This window comes from Hevea brasiliensis, chromosome 18 (assembly GCF_030052815.1).
Source record: "Hevea brasiliensis isolate MT/VB/25A 57/8 chromosome 18, ASM3005281v1, whole genome shotgun sequence".
In the NCBI taxonomy this organism is placed as follows: Eukaryota; Viridiplantae; Streptophyta; class Magnoliopsida; order Malpighiales; family Euphorbiaceae; genus Hevea; species Hevea brasiliensis.
Genome location: NC_079510.1, coordinates 2,214,081 through 2,229,913, shown reverse-complemented (window position 1 = coordinate 2,229,913; position 15,833 = coordinate 2,214,081). Strand labels below are relative to the sequence as shown.

General features: G+C 35.4%; 2 non-coding genes across 2 annotated transcripts; one reads left to right on the top strand and one right to left on the bottom strand.

The window, feature by feature from the left end:
• Positions 1–6,124: 6,124 nt before the first annotated feature.
• LOC131176132 (small nucleolar RNA R71) lies at positions 6,125–6,230 on the bottom strand. The gene has a single exon (XR_009146258.1). It is a non-coding gene; the product is annotated as a small nucleolar RNA R71 (small nucleolar RNA).
• Positions 6,231–15,173: 8,943 nt separating this feature from the next.
• On the top strand, positions 15,174–15,280 carry LOC131176102 (small nucleolar RNA R71). Its single transcript, XR_009146230.1, has one exon. It is a non-coding gene; the product is annotated as a small nucleolar RNA R71 (small nucleolar RNA).
• The last annotated feature ends 553 nt before the right edge of the window (positions 15,281–15,833 follow it).

The following is a 15,833-nucleotide window of genomic DNA, read 5'->3' as shown; positions in this document are numbered from 1 at the left end:
GAATTTGCATAGACAAGATAAGTCTGCTTGTTGAATAAGATTGCAACATTGCATGCTCGGATAGGGAGTTGGATTTCCAATGACTGCAGGTTTACAATCTTATATTAATTGCCTTCATATATGTGTTACAAATGGCGATCACCTGGGCTCCATTCAACATTATTACGATGAGCGATATTGCTACCATCCACATTACAATTGCATTACTTTTAGAGCTAGCCATTTTTTTGTTTTAATAGTATTTTCTAATTCAATTGTGCCATGATATTGCCCTAATAGCTAATTTATAGTGAATGTTGGTAAGTGTAATTTTTATTTTCACAACTATTTCTTTTTTTATCCCGACTGTTTAGGCTGGTTATATGATTGCAATCTGTAGTGCATTATGAAATAGTTGAGAAGAGCTAAGATTATTAATGTTTACTTATGAATTTGTTAGAATTTTAGCTTTTAAAAGAAATTAAAAGTTATTGAGGGATATTATACAGGTTGCATTTACTTATATTAAAAAGAAAAACCTCGTGTGCACTTTTACTGAAGACAAATCTTAGCGTGCTTTTAGTTATATCCTGGGGCATAAATCTTCTATTAAAAAAAAATGTTAACTTGGATTTAAATTTTTAAATTTCACTTAATGCACAAAACATAATACTAATTACTCACAACATTATTAAAGCATATAGGCACTCAATTTAAAATTATTTCTTAATTAAGTTATCTTATGGGAATATTTTTATTAAATATGGATGCTCTTAATAGTTTGACTAAATTCCGGAATTATAAATTCTGGAACATCTTCTAAAATAGAATTGTTAACTTTCTATTGTTAATTAAATAATAACTTTGGCAATAATTGAGCTAGCATTAAATTTTGATGACTAAAATGAAAACTTTATTTTTTAGTGTAATAATTGATGAGATCTTAACTATTTTCTTTGACAATTATTGTTGTACGCTCAACAAACATATGACTTCTGATTAAGTTTAATTTTCTGTAAAAAAAAATAATTCAAATGCCTAGTTTTAACATCCTATTCTGTAGCTAACTATTACATTTATGCCATGAGCAAATGACATTTCATATTTAATTTTTCAAACTAAGTGGTTCATATCGAATAATGATTTATCACTTGTGACGCCCCTTACCCGTCTACTGTGTAGTCGAGTAAGGTGTGCCACAACTGGTGGCAGAGCACCCTATCTTGTCTTATCATGTTTATTGTTAATTTTAAATACCATTTAAACAGGTAATCCATGAGTGAAATTTTTTTTTTAAAATTTCTGTGGAGACCCGGTCAGAGCCTCGTCTGTTTTATTAGTATCTGGCGGGTTTCGCTATTTATCTGTTAACATAATCATATTCTATTCATTTTTTTATACATCATGTCATTCACAAATTCTCATGTAATTCCAAAAAAAAGATAAATTTCATTTATGTGGAAATCCATATATAAAAATTTACAAATTTATTTACAACACAAAATATGATTACATGATGTTATGTACAATAAACCAAAATACTAAGTCTATACATGGGCCCTACCAATAAAATTACAAACTACTGAGGTGACTCTGGACTGTGGCAGATCTGTTCAAATCTACGTAAGAGCACTACTGCTGCGGCTATTGCGGCAGCTGTGTTTGGTCTCCAGTAGCTACGTGATGGAAAACCAACGCGCTAAGCGAGATGCTTAGTGGTGCATAATTTAAAAGAAATGTAACTAAATAATTAAAATAATTATTCTATGCTTAATTTCATAAAATCTAAGTCATTTATGAATTTTCTGCACTTTGGAAACAATTAGATTTAACAGTATATTTTCTGTTCATTTCTCTTATTTTCAGTCTTAATTAATTTATAATAGTGCCCAAGTAACCTATAACAGATTATAAAGGCTGGATGCCCAGGAGTATACTAGTCAGACATCCATATGCCTATCAAGTATACATCAGTCATGTCAGGCACAAGGCCAGCGGGCAAGCATAAAGCCAGAAATGATAATAGGCACTGTGGCCAACGGACAGGCAAAAAACCAGTAGAATAATCATCTCAGACATTTGTTGTCTTTTGATGATCATTCATATAAGCAGTACTGCAATCTATAGTTCCTAATTGGTATCCAAGCTATATACATAAGTCTAGGTATACTTTAGGCAAATTAAACTTTTTTACTTAATTTTGGACTTATTATTTCATGTCATGTGTCATTATGTAATGGGACAGTAGGTCCCACTTGCACTTTCATGTAGTTTATGCATTAGGCAATTTATTAAGGTTAAGTCCCTACCATAAAATAAATTATTTCATGAACATTTCTTTAGATTTGGTTTCAATGTCTTAATTTTAACTATTAATTTGATCAATTTGTGGCCATTGTTTCGCCATACTTCCATCATGGAAATTGTTCCTCTATGTCTTGTCTTTCTTTTTCCTATTGAATCATGTTATTTGGAGTTTTAGAACTCAAGTTATGATCAAATAAACCACAACTGGTTCATTTTTAAATTCTGGTTCCATAATTAGGCAGCTTTTGGACTTAGAATTTACCTAATTAATTGAAAATGTTGCAGCCACTTTTAGGCCTAAGGTTCTTCATAGAAATTGTTATCCTATGTCTTGTGGTCAGTCAAAATTTTGAATTGCAATTTTTCAAGTTTTTTAGAATTAATTATAGCCAAATTACGGGCCTGGACTCATGTACCCAGTGCCAACAGAATTCTAGTTTAGGACAATGGCTTGACTCAACTTTTAGGGTTCTTACATTCGTAATTTGAGGAAGGTTTCTAAAACAAAGTTGGAGCCCTGTTTCTTAGGTTTCCAGAACAGTTTGGCTCATCCCAATTGAAGTTTCCTAGTGGGAGATATGACTAAAAGACTGTTCTAGGGTAAAGTGGTCACTTAGGCAATTTCCAAAATTTGCATACTAACTTGACTTAGCCAATTGACCTAGTTCCTTGATTTTTGGGTTTTGGTCAAAACACTAATGTTTTAGATCTATGTCTTATAGAAATTTTTCCACTGGTTTCATTGCATTTGGATTTTGTAGACCAAGTTATGGCCATTTTGCCAAAACTGGTCGGGTAGGCCTATATGTTTAGTAAATTCTGGGCCGTATGGTTTTAGACAGTTTTGTGAACTAAATTGTGCTAGCAATTTGGTTTGGTTAGAGGAATTTATGGGCTCTGTGTTCATCATGAAAGTTTTAGTCCTATGTCTAAGTTTTCCAATGGTATAAAATTCATGTCATTTGGACAGTCTAGAGGGAGTTATGACAAAATGAATGAGTACTGTTCATTTGGTCATTTTTCTGGGTTCAGTGTATAGTCATCCGGATTGGAATAGTAATTTGGTCAAGTTATGGACAGAGTTTGGGCATGGTTTCTTCATGAGAAAAGGACTATTTGGCCCTAGTTTCACCTCCAATTGGCCTCATACAAATTGGAGCAACACAAATCTAGTTATAGATCAAAATGCACACTGGACTTATAAAGTCCCAAACCTGCATGGAAAATGTACACTCCCAAATCATTTCCTCAAATAAGTGAATAATTTATTAATTTTACTCCCATCACATTCACTATTTCCAGTGTGTTTTTATGCATAATTCAGTTGATTAAAGTATATTTATCATTTAGGCATATTTTTAGATAGTTGTTGGAATAATTGTGTTAAATGGAGAAATTTTCAGCATTTGACCTTTGCTACATTTTTCAGGTGTTTCTAAAGTTGTAGGTCTCCAAATTGAATGCTATTTAATCCATTAAAAAGCTAAGATAGAGCACTACAAATGATAAAGAGGGACCAAAGCTCAAATCAGTCTCTAAGATTGACAAAATGAGCTATGGATCAATTGCAAAAGCCCACACTTGATTGTCACAACCAGTTTCAGTATTTATTTTGTATATGGAGTTCTAGATGTCCAAATGAAGCAGGCCTAAGACCAATTGAACCTTAAGAGCTACCTCTACAACTTCTATGAAGGGCTGGATGCGAGATGAGACCATTTTAATTATGAAAAATGGCAATGAAGTCGTCACTATGGGCTGGACTGTCTATCTGAACCAGTCCTAATTTTTGGGCCATAGCTTGGGCTGTAAACCTTAGATTTAGGCAAATGAGTACCGGTTGGAAAGCTAAGAAATAGGGCTACAACTTTCCTGAAGAGGGCAAAGACAGATTCGGAAAGGAAGTCACTGAAAATCGGCCTTGATTTTAGAGACGTGAATGCAGGCTGAAAATTTGTCTTTTGAATTTCAAAACTTTTCCTAGTTTGGTTCCTATCTTTGGGGTTAGGTTTTTTATTATAAATGCATCTTTGGGCAGCAGCTAAAACACACCATTTAGCAGCCTCTCGATCTCAAAAACACCTTCATTCTCCATTCTTTTTTTTTTTTTTAGACTTCTTCTTCAATTTTTTGTAACCATGAACATGAATGGCTAAGTTTTTAATTCAATTCAAGGGATTCAAGTTCTTTTGCTTGATTTGTGAGACCAGGTTCTTAATTTAATTTATGTCTTTTTGAATATCTATTGTTTTCTTATTTCATTGTCTTTGTTGAATGATTTGCTAAAAAGGCCTATTAGTTAATTGTTTGATGTGATCAATCGCTCGTACATCTTCATAATCCGTAATTGTTGTGTAAGATTGAACATGAGTAGCAATTAGATTTTATTGATTATAATCCCAGTTTTTGATAACAACCTAAGGAAATAATGGGGTGAATTAAATGATTTATGCTTCATAAATTATTGTTCAGCTTAACTACTTCCTATTCTTAAAGCAGTTATTAATTTGGTGAGGATTGCTTAATACCAATTCAGTTAATAATTAGAGTCAACAAGAGTGCTGGGCTCGAATTGATGAGTATAGGGAAGTTAGGGATTTTACCTCGCTGTTTGGTAAATCTACGTTAAGTATTCAATAAGAGATAATTGTATTTCTTTTATCTATGATCGAATCAATGCATTGGAATGCGAATTACCTTGGACTGAAGTTTGTTTAATTCTAGAGTTTCTTATTTAATTTTAGATCTTAATTTTGGATTTTTGATTTCTTCTTTGAATTGCGAATTACCTCCCCCCCCCCCCCAACATTTGTTTCTTTTTCCATTACACAAGTGCACGAAATTTAATAATTCAGTCTCTAAGGTTCGATCTGGACTTACCACTTATTGCAAAAAATATTTCATTACTGGTAATTTCAGTTAATTTAATTTCTAGTGGAATCGACAGCCATCAAGAATTTTGGCGCCGTTGCCGGGGATTGAAATTTATTGGATTTTGTGTTTTTAGTGTTAGTATATTCTGTTATTAATTTTGTTTATGAGTTGTTGCTGTTTTGAGGTTTTTGAAAAAAAAAATTACGGTGTTACTATTCATTAAGAATTTTGCTGTTTTGAGGTTTTTGAAAAAAAAAAATTACGGTGTTACTATTCATTAAGAATTTTGGTTGAATTTTGAAGGAAATGATGCTCTGATCAAAACCAATGAATCTATAGCCCCACCCTCTTGAGGCTAAATTCGATTGTTTTCTAGGGTTTTGAGGCATTTTTCTGTTTTTACTTTGATTTCTTTTTGTTTATGACAAGAACTTCTCAATTTGGTGAGTTGATCTTTGATCCAGAAGTAGAAAAAATAGCTAAACAATTGAGAAAATTGGCTAAGCAGGCTAAGCAGATTCTGAGTACATCTGAAGGAGTCTAATCTCCAAGGGAGTTAAGTTTGGATTCAGATTTGGATTCAAATTCCGAAAACAAAACCATGGCTGCTAGAACTTTGAAAGAGTTGGCTACTCCTGATTTAAACCAACAGCCTTTGTGTATTCAATACGCTGCTTTAAATGTTGCTTTTGAGTTGAAATCTGGACTAATTCATTTGTTGCCTAAGTTTCATGGTCTTGCAGGTAAGGATCCACATAAGCATTTAAAAGAATTTCATGCTGTGTGTTCCAGCATGAAACCTCAAGGACTTTCAAAGGATCAAATCAAGCTTCGAGCTTTCCTTTTCTCACTGGAAGGCGCAGCTAAGGATTAGTTGTATTACCTTCCTTCTGGATCTGTCAACTCATGGAATGGGATGAAGCAAATATTTCTAGAGAAGTATTTTCCTGCTTCTCGTACTGCCAATTTAAGAAAAAAATTTGTGGCATCTGGCAGTACAATGGAGAGAGCTTGTATGAGTATTGGGAATGATTTAAGAAACTGTGTGCAAGCTGTCCCCATCATTAAATAAGTGAGCAGCTATTGATTCAGTATTTCTATGAGGGATTTCTAACAATGGACCGCAGTATGATGGATGCTGCTAGTGGAGGAGCTTTGGTTGATAAGACACCAGATGAAACAAGGAGGCTGATTGCTAACATGGCAGCAAACTCTCAGCAGTTTGGAATGAGAATGGATCACACACCCATGAAGGTTAATGAGGTAAGTACATCTAACCTTGAGAAACATATTTCTTATTTAACTTCTTTGGTGAGGCAATTGGCTGTAGGGAAAATGCAAACTGTTAAGGTATGTGAGATTTGTTCGGGTTTGGGTCATGCTACTAACATGTGTCCTGTATTACAAGAGGATGAATCAATGCAACATGTTAACGCAGTAGGAAATTATGGATAGCCACAACACAGGTATGATCCCTTTTCCAATGCTTATAATCCAGGATGGCGAGATCATCCTAATTTAAGTTATGGGAATCAACCGGTGCAAAACCGATACCAGCAGCAGAGACAAGTGAATTAACCACCTCCACCTCCCTCAAATCAAGGTATGTCACTTGATGAAATTGTTAAGGATTTGGCTAACAATACACAACAGTTTCAACAGGAGATTAGAAATAGCATTCAAAACATAGAGAGGCAGATTGGTCAGTTAGCTTCATCTATGAGCAAGCTTAAAGCTCAAGGTTCTGGAAAGCTTCCATCACAAATAGTCATGAATCCTAGAGAAAATGCAAGTGCTATACTGTTGCAGAGTGGGAAAAAAGTTGATAATCAGACTCCACATGAGCCAATAAAAAAGAAGAAGCAAGGACCAAAAGAGTCTGAAGTTCCTGAAGTTGAGGTAAATACTGAACCTAAACTGAATAAGATTAATAATTTTGTTCTTCCTCCATTCCCATGTAGGTTGGCCAAGACGAAGAAAGAAGAACAAGAGAAAGAAATTTTGGAGACTTTCAGGAAGGTAGAGGTTAATATACATTTACTTAATGAGATCAAACAAGTTCCCAAGTATGCTAAATTCCTTAAAAAACTATGCACTACAAAGCACAAGTTGAGAAATAATGAGAAGATCAGTATGGGTAAAAATGTGTCGGCATTAATTCAGAAAAAATTACTCCCTAAGTATAAGGATCTAGGTTCGTTTTCTATTCCCTGCAAAATAGGTGATTCTAGATTTGAAAGTGCAATGGCTGATTTAGGAGCATCTATTAATGTTATGTCAAATTCATTTTTTCAAACTTTAAATTTGGGTCCTTTGAAAGAAACCAGTGTCATTATTCAGTTAGCTGATCGTTCTAATGCTTACCCATTAGGAGTAGTTGAGGATGTGTTGGTGCAGGTTGGAGGATTGATTTTTCTTATAGATTTTTACATTCTAGATATGGAGGATGATAGTGCTCTCTCATCAAATTCAGCGTTGAATTTGTTTGGAAGACCTTTCCTAAATACTGCCAAGACAAAAATTGATGTGGATGAGGGTACCTTAACTATGGAGTTTGATGGAAAGACTATCAAATTTAATATCTTTGATGCCATAAAGTATCCTGCTGATAATCATTCTATTTTTTCTATTGATGTTGTTGATATATTTGTGCAGGATGTTTTTGAGTTAAGCATGGATGATGAGTTAGAAAGAAAATCACATTTGCATGAATTAAAGGAAATTTGCCTTAAGGCTTATGAGAATTCTAGGATCTATAAAGAAAAGACAAAGGCATTCCATGACAAACTAAGGAAGCAGTTTGTGATTGGGCAAAAAGTTTCATTGTATAATTCCAAATTGAAACTAATGCCTGGTAAGTTGCGTTCTCGTTGGATTAGACCCTGATGGGTGTTGAATCCACCATAAATTAAATTAATTGAAATCACCAAGTATGAAATGTAACACCCTAGGCAAATCCCACATTGGCAAAACACAGGAGAGATGCTGGGTTTATAAGTTGGTGGTTTGTAACCCCTAGTGACGCGTTTTAAAACCGTGAGGGCTTTGGCTTAGAGCGGACAATATCACTAGTGGGCGCAGCTGTTACATTTGTGGTATCAGAGCCGCTCTGCGTGCAACCTTGAGCGATGGTGGGGCAAACCTCAGCGAGGACGCTGAGTCCCATAAGGGTGGTAGATTGTAACACCGTAGGTAAATCCCACATCGGCAAAACACGGGAGAGATGCTGGATTTATAAGTTGGTGGTTCGTAACCCCTAGTGACGCGTTTTAAAACCGTGAGGGCTTCGGCCTAGAGCGGGCAATATCACTAGTGGGTCGGGCCCGTCTATAGTGTAGCCGAGCAATGAGTGCCACATTCGGTGCTAGAGCACCCTATCTTGTCTTGTCATGTCTATTGTAATTTTTAATGTCATTTAAATCAAGAAATTTATGTGTAGAAATTTTTTTTTTTATATCTTATTTCTGTGGAGACCCGGACAGATCCTCCTCTATTTTATTAGAATATGGTGGGTTCCCCTATTACCTGTTAACATTTTGATAGTCATCTCACATATTTCCATATCAAATTCTCTTTTATCATATCATTCATAACTATTTATGAGATCTCAAAATGAAGTATCTTCTATTGCATTCATATGGAAATTCATAGATAATAAATTACAAGTTTTCATTTCAATCTCAAGTTTAATTTCAAATCCAAAATGAAATACATCATAAACTAGTAATTACATCATGACTAAACATAATGAACCAAAATACTAGTCTATACATGGGCTCTACCAAAATACAAAAGACCGGTGAGGTGACTCTCTACTTCCTCCTCTATTGGTCCTGGAGGTCCGTGCTCTGAAGGATCAGATGCCATCGATCCTATAAAACAGACAAAGAACAGATCTGCATTAGTGTCACCTTGACTCTATTTAAAGGCCCATGCATGTGATGCAACTATTTCTTTCTATCTATCTAGGTCTAAGACCAACTAAACCTCTGCTCTGATACGACTAAATGTAATGGCTCGGCCCACTAGTGATATTGTCCGCTCTAGGCCGAAGCCCTCACGATTTTAAAATGCGTCACTAGGGTTTACGAACCACCAACTTATAAACCCAGCATCTCTCCCATGTTTTGCCGATGTGGGATTTGCCTAGGGTGTTACATGAAATATTTTCTACAGTAAGTGGTGAATCCAAGTCGAACCCTAGAGACTGAATCATTAAATTTCATGCGCTTGTGTAATGGAAAAGAAACAAAGATTTGGGGGGGGGGGGGGTGTTATTTCACAATCCAAAGAAAAAATAAAAAAAATTAGAAATTAAGAATTAAAATTAAATATGAAACTCTCGAATTAAACAAACTTCAGTCCAAGGTAATTCTCATTCCAATGCATTGATTTGATCATGGGCAAAAGAAATATAATTATATCTTATTGAATACTTAACGTAGATTTACCAAATAGCGAGGTAGACCCTTGACTTCCCTATACTCATCAATTCGAGCCCGGCACTCTTATTGACTCTAATTATTAACTGAGTTGGTATTAAGCAATCATCGTCAAATTAATAACTGCTTTAAGAAAAAGAAGTAGTTAAGCTGAACAACAATTTATGAAGCATAAATCACTTAATCCACCCTATTGTTTCCTTAGGTTATTATAAAAAACTTGGATCATAATCAATAAAACCTAATTGCTACTCATGTTCAATATTGCACAACAATTACGAATTATGAAGATGAACTAGCAATTGATCAAATCAAACAATTAACTAATAGGCCTTTTTAGCAAATTATTTAATATATCAAAAATAATTAAATCAAAAAACAATAGATATTCAAAAAGATATAAATTAAATTAAGAACCTGGTCTTACAAATCATACATAAGAACTTGAATCCCTTGAACTGAATTAAAAACTTAGCCACTCATGTTCATGGCTTACAGAAAAATAAAGAAAAATAAATAAGAAATCTAAAAAGAGAATGGGGAATGAAAGCCTTCAAATGGAGAATGAAGGTTTGAATTAGGATGCTCTTTGCTGCTGCTCAAAGACATATTTATAGTAAAAAACCTAACCCCAAAGATAGGAACCAAACCAAACTAGGAAAGGTTTTGAAATTCAAGATACAGATTTTCAGCCTACATTTAAGTTTCTGGAATCAAGGCAGATTTTCAGCAACTTTCTTTCCGAATCTGCCTCTGCTCTCTTTAGGAAAGTTGTAGTCCTATTTCTTAGCTTTCCAACGGGTACTCACGAACCCAAATCTAAGGTCTATAGCCCAAGTTATGACCCAAAAACCGGGACTAGTTCAGTCTGATAGTCCAGCCCATTGTAACAACTTCATTGCCATTTTTGACAATTAAAATGGCCTCATCTCTCGTCCAGCCCTTCATAGAAGTTATAGAGGTGGCTCTTAAGGTTCAATTGGGCTTGCCCTTGCTTCATTTGGACTTCTAAAACTCCAGATATAAAATAAATACTGAAACTGGTTGTGACCCATTGAGTCTGGGCTTTTGAAATTGATTCATGGCTCATTTTGTCAACCTTGGAGACTGATTTGGGCTTTGGTCCCTCTTTATCATTTGAAGTGCTCTATCTTAGCTTTTCAATGGATTAAATAGCACTCAATTTGGAGACCCACAATAATAGAAACACCAGAAATGTAACACCCTAGGCAAATCCCACATCGACAAAACACGGGAGAGATGCTGGGTTTATAAGTTGATGGTTCGTAACCCCTAGTGACGTGTTTTAAAACCGTGAGGGCTTCAGCCCAGAGCGGACAATATCACTAGTGGGCTGGGCCATTACATTTGTGGTATCAGAACCGCTTCACGTGCAACCTTGAACGATGGTGGGGCAAACCTCAGTGAGGATGCTGAGTCCCATAAGGGGGGTGGATTGTAACACCCTAGGCAAATCCCACATCGACAAAACACAGGAGAGATGCTGGGTTTATAAGTTGATGGTTCGTAACCACGATGGTGGGGCAAACCTCAGTGAGGATGCTGAGTTTATAAGTTGATGGTTCGTAACCCCTAGTGACGCGTTTTAAAACCGTGAGGGCTTCGGCCCAGAGCGGACAATATCACTAGTGGGCCGGGCCATTACATTTGTCATAGATAATAAATTATAAGTTTTCATTTCAATCTCAAAGTTTAATTACAGGTCCAAAATGAAATACATCATGACTAAACATAATGAACCAAAATACTAGTCTATACATGGGCCCTACCAAAATACAAAAGACTGGTGAGGGGCATCACAAGAAAAATATAGTAAAGGTCAAATGCTGAAAATTTCTCCATTTAACACAATTAATCCACAACTTTCTAAAAACATGCCTAAATAATAAATATATTTTAACCAATTGAATTAAACATAAAACACACACTAAAACACTAAATGTGATGGGAGTAAAATTAATAAATTATGCACTTATCAAATTCTTCCACACTTATTCCATGCTTGTCCTTAAGTATGACTTAAACTCTCAATCAACTCCACTTAGAAGTTCCTTAACTTCACCCTATCACAACATTCTCTAACAAAGATTAAAAATTTGAAAGAAGAGGCAAGTAAGGTAATAACCATCACAACAAATTTCATCAACACCATACTAATAGATCAATAATTTTTCAACACAAAATAAAAGGCTTAAAATCAATTAAGCTCGCATAATTAAAGTTCCATAAAATTTTAAGTCAATACACACCAAAACACAAGGCTAATTTATCAAGGTACAATAATTATAGCTCTTTGCAAATCTTAGGGGAGATAGAAATGCCTCTTTTTATTTATTTATTTATTTTTATTTATTTATTTATTTTATTTGAAATTAGTACTTTTCTCTTGTTACAGTTATCACTTTTTTTTTTTTTATTTCAACCGTCACCTTCAGAAAAGTACCTTGCTCAAACCCTAGCTAGCTTTTGGCCTGAGAATCGACATGGGGTTCATGAAGACCCCTGGTTAGTTTGCTTAAATAAAATAGCAGAGCAAATTTTAAGTTCAACCTTTTATTTTCCTCAATTTATGCATCTACGTATTATAAAGTGCCCTGATAGATTAAACAAAGTTTTGAAATATATGCATGACACTAGTTTAAAGCACACATAACTAATTATTTCACCATTAAATCAAGCCTAAATGATTTATGCAGAAAAAAAATTACTCTATAGTATGGAGAAGAGGGAAAATCTATTATTAAAGTTACTATTACCTTGCCTAAAATCTCAAAAATTTAATCTAAAATAGAAAAGTCATTTCAAGGACAAAGCACTTCTCTCCGAGAGTTAATAAAGAATCATGAACCAAGCTTATGAGAATAAATTTAATTTTTATTTTTATTTTTATTTTTTAATTATTATTTTTGTTATTATTATTTTTTAATAATTAAAAAGAAATTGCAGCAACAAATTTCTCCTCCCCCACACTTAAAACTTAAATTGTCCCCAATGTAAAGCCCAAATGCAAAAGAAAAGAAAAAAAATGCTAGAAAATAAAATAAAATAAGGGAAAGAAAATAAATCTGATTGTGGCTAACAAGCCACCTATGGGTTGCCTCCCAAGAAGCGCCTTTGTTTATCGTCGTTAGCTCGACATGGCAAAGCTCCTTAATCCACTGAATGCTCCTCAAACCCTTCATAAAATGGCTTAAGTCTATGACCGTTGACCTTGAACACCTTATTTGTTCCTAAACTTTGAATTTCACCAGCACCATAAGGAAACACATTAGTAACAACAAAGGGTCCAATCCAACAAGAACACAACTTACCAAGCATCAGCTTCAATTTGGAATTATACAATAAAACTTTTGTCCCAATCACAAACTGCTTCCTTAGTTTGTCATGGAATGCCTTTGTCTTTTTCTTTATAGATCTTAGAATTCTCATAAGCCTTAAGGTGAATTTCCTCTAATCCATGCAATTTTAATTTTCTTTCCACACCAGCAGTATCCAAATTCAAATTACAATGTCTAACAGCCTTATGTTCTAACTCATCCTCCATGCTTAGCTCAAACACATCCTGCATAAATGTATCAATAACATTAATAGAAAAGATAGAATGATTATTAGCAGGATATTTCATAGCATCAAAGATATTAAATTTGATAGTCTCTCCATCAAACTTTATAGTTAAGGTACCCTCATCCACATCAATTTTTATCTTGGCAGTTTTTAAGAAAGGTCTTCCAAACAAAAATAAAGTTGAATTTGATGGGAGAGCACTATTATCCTCCATATCCAGAATGTAAAAATCTGCAGAAAAAATCAATCCTCCAACCTGCACTAACACATCCTCAACTACTCCCAATGGGTAAGCATTAGAATGATCAGCTAATTGAATAATGACACTGGTTTCTTTCAAAGGACCCAAGTTTAAAGTTTGAAAAACTGAATTTGACATAACATTAATAGATGCTCCTAAATCTGCCATTGCATATTCAAATTTAGAATCACCTATTCTATAGGGAATAGAAAACGAACCTAGATCCTTACACTTAGGGGATAATTTTAGCTAAATTAATGCTGACACATTTTCCCCCACACTAATATTCTCATTATTCCTCAACTTGCGCTTTGTAGTGCATAACTCCTTAAGGAATTTAGCATACCTGGGAATTTGTTTGATCACATCAAGTAAAGGTATATTCACCTCCAGCTTCCTGAAAGTCTCCAAAATTTCTTTCTCTTGTTCTTCTTTCTTCATCTTGGCCAACCTGCAGGGGAATGGAGGAAGAATAGAATTATTAACCTTATTCAGTTTAGGTTCAGTATTTACCTCAATTTCAGACTCTTTTTCTCCTTACTTCTTCTTTTTCATTAATTCATGTGGAGTCTGATTATCAACTTCTTTCCCACTTCGCAACACTATAGCACTGGCATTTTCTCTGGGATTCATGACTGTTTGTGATGGGAGCTTTCCAAAACCTTGAGCTTCCAGCTTACTCACAGATGAAGCTAACTGACCAATCTGCCACTCTATATTTTGAATGCTATTTCTGGTCTCCTGTTGAAACTGTTGAGTATTGTTAGCCGAAACCTTAACAATTTCATCAAGTGACATACCTTGATTTGAGGGAGGCAGAGGTGGAGGTAGAGGCAGTTGATTCACTTGTGGTCTCTGCTAATGGTATCAGTTTTGCACCGATTAATTCCCATAACTCAGATTAGGATGATCTCGCCATCCTGGATTATAAGTATTCGAATAGGGATCATACCTGCATTGTGGCTGTCCATAATGTCCTATTGCATTAGCATGTTGCATTGATTCATCCTCTTGTAATGTAAAACACATATTAGTAGCATGACCTAAACCTGAACAAATTCCACATGCCTTAACAGGTTGCATGTTCCCTACAGCCAACTTGTAATGGCCCGGTCCACTAGTGATATTGTCCACTCTGAGCCGAAGCCCTCACGGTTTTAAAACGCGTCACTAGGAGTTACGAACTACCAACTTATAAACCTAGCATCTCTCTCTTGTTTTGCCGATGTGGGATTTGCCTAGGGTGTTACAATCCACCCCCCTTATGGGACTCAGTGTCCTTGCTGAGGTTTGCCCCACCATCGCTCAAGGTTGCACGCAGAGCAGCTCTGATACCACAAATGTAATAGCTCGGCCCACTAGTGATATTGTCCGCTCTGGGCCGAAGCCCTCACGATTTTAAAACGCGTCACTAGGAGTTACGAACTACCAACTTATAAACCCAGCATCTCTCCCGTGTTTTGCCGATGTGAGATTTGCCTAGGGTGTTACACAACTGCCTCACTAAAGAAGTTAAATCAGAAATTTGTTTCTCAAGGTTAGATGTACTTACCTCATTAACCTTCATAGGTGTGTGATCCATTCTCATTCCAAACTGCTGAGAATTTGCTGCCAAGCTAGCAATCAGTCTCCTTGCCTCTTCTAGTGTCTTGTCAACCAAAGCTCCTCCACTAGCAGCATCTATCATATTGCGGTCCATTGGTAGAAGTCTTTCATAGAAATACTGAATCAAAAGCTGCTCACTTATTTGATGATGGGGACAGCTTGCACACAACTTCTTAAATCTCTCCCAATACTCATAAAAGCTCTCTCCATTGTACTACCGGATGCCATAAATTTCTTTTCTTATGTTGGCAGCATGTGAAACAGGAAAATACTTCTCCAAAAATATCTGCTTCATCCCATTCCATGATTTAACAGATCCAGAAGGAAGGTAATACAACCAATCCTTAGCTATGCCCTCCAGTGAGAAAGGGAAAGCTCGAAGCTTGATCCAATCCTCTGAAACTCCTTGAGGTTTCATGCTGGAACACATAACATGAAATTCCTTTAGATGCTTATGTGGATCCTCACCTGCAAGACCATGAAACTTAGGCAACAAATGGATTAGTCCATATTTCAATTCAAAAGCAATATTTAAAGCAGGGTATTGGATACACAAAGGCTGTTGGTTTATATCAGGAGCAGCCAACTCTTTCAAAGTCCTAGCAGCAGCCATGGTCTCGTTTTCAGAACTTGACTCTGAATCCAAATCCAAACTTAGCTCCTTTGGAGATTGGACTCCTTCAGATGTACTTGGAATCTGCCTAGCTTGCTTCGCCAATTTTCTCAACCGTTTAGTTGTTTTTTTTCTACTTCTGGATCAAAGATCAACTCACCAGATTGAGAAATTCTCGTCATAAACA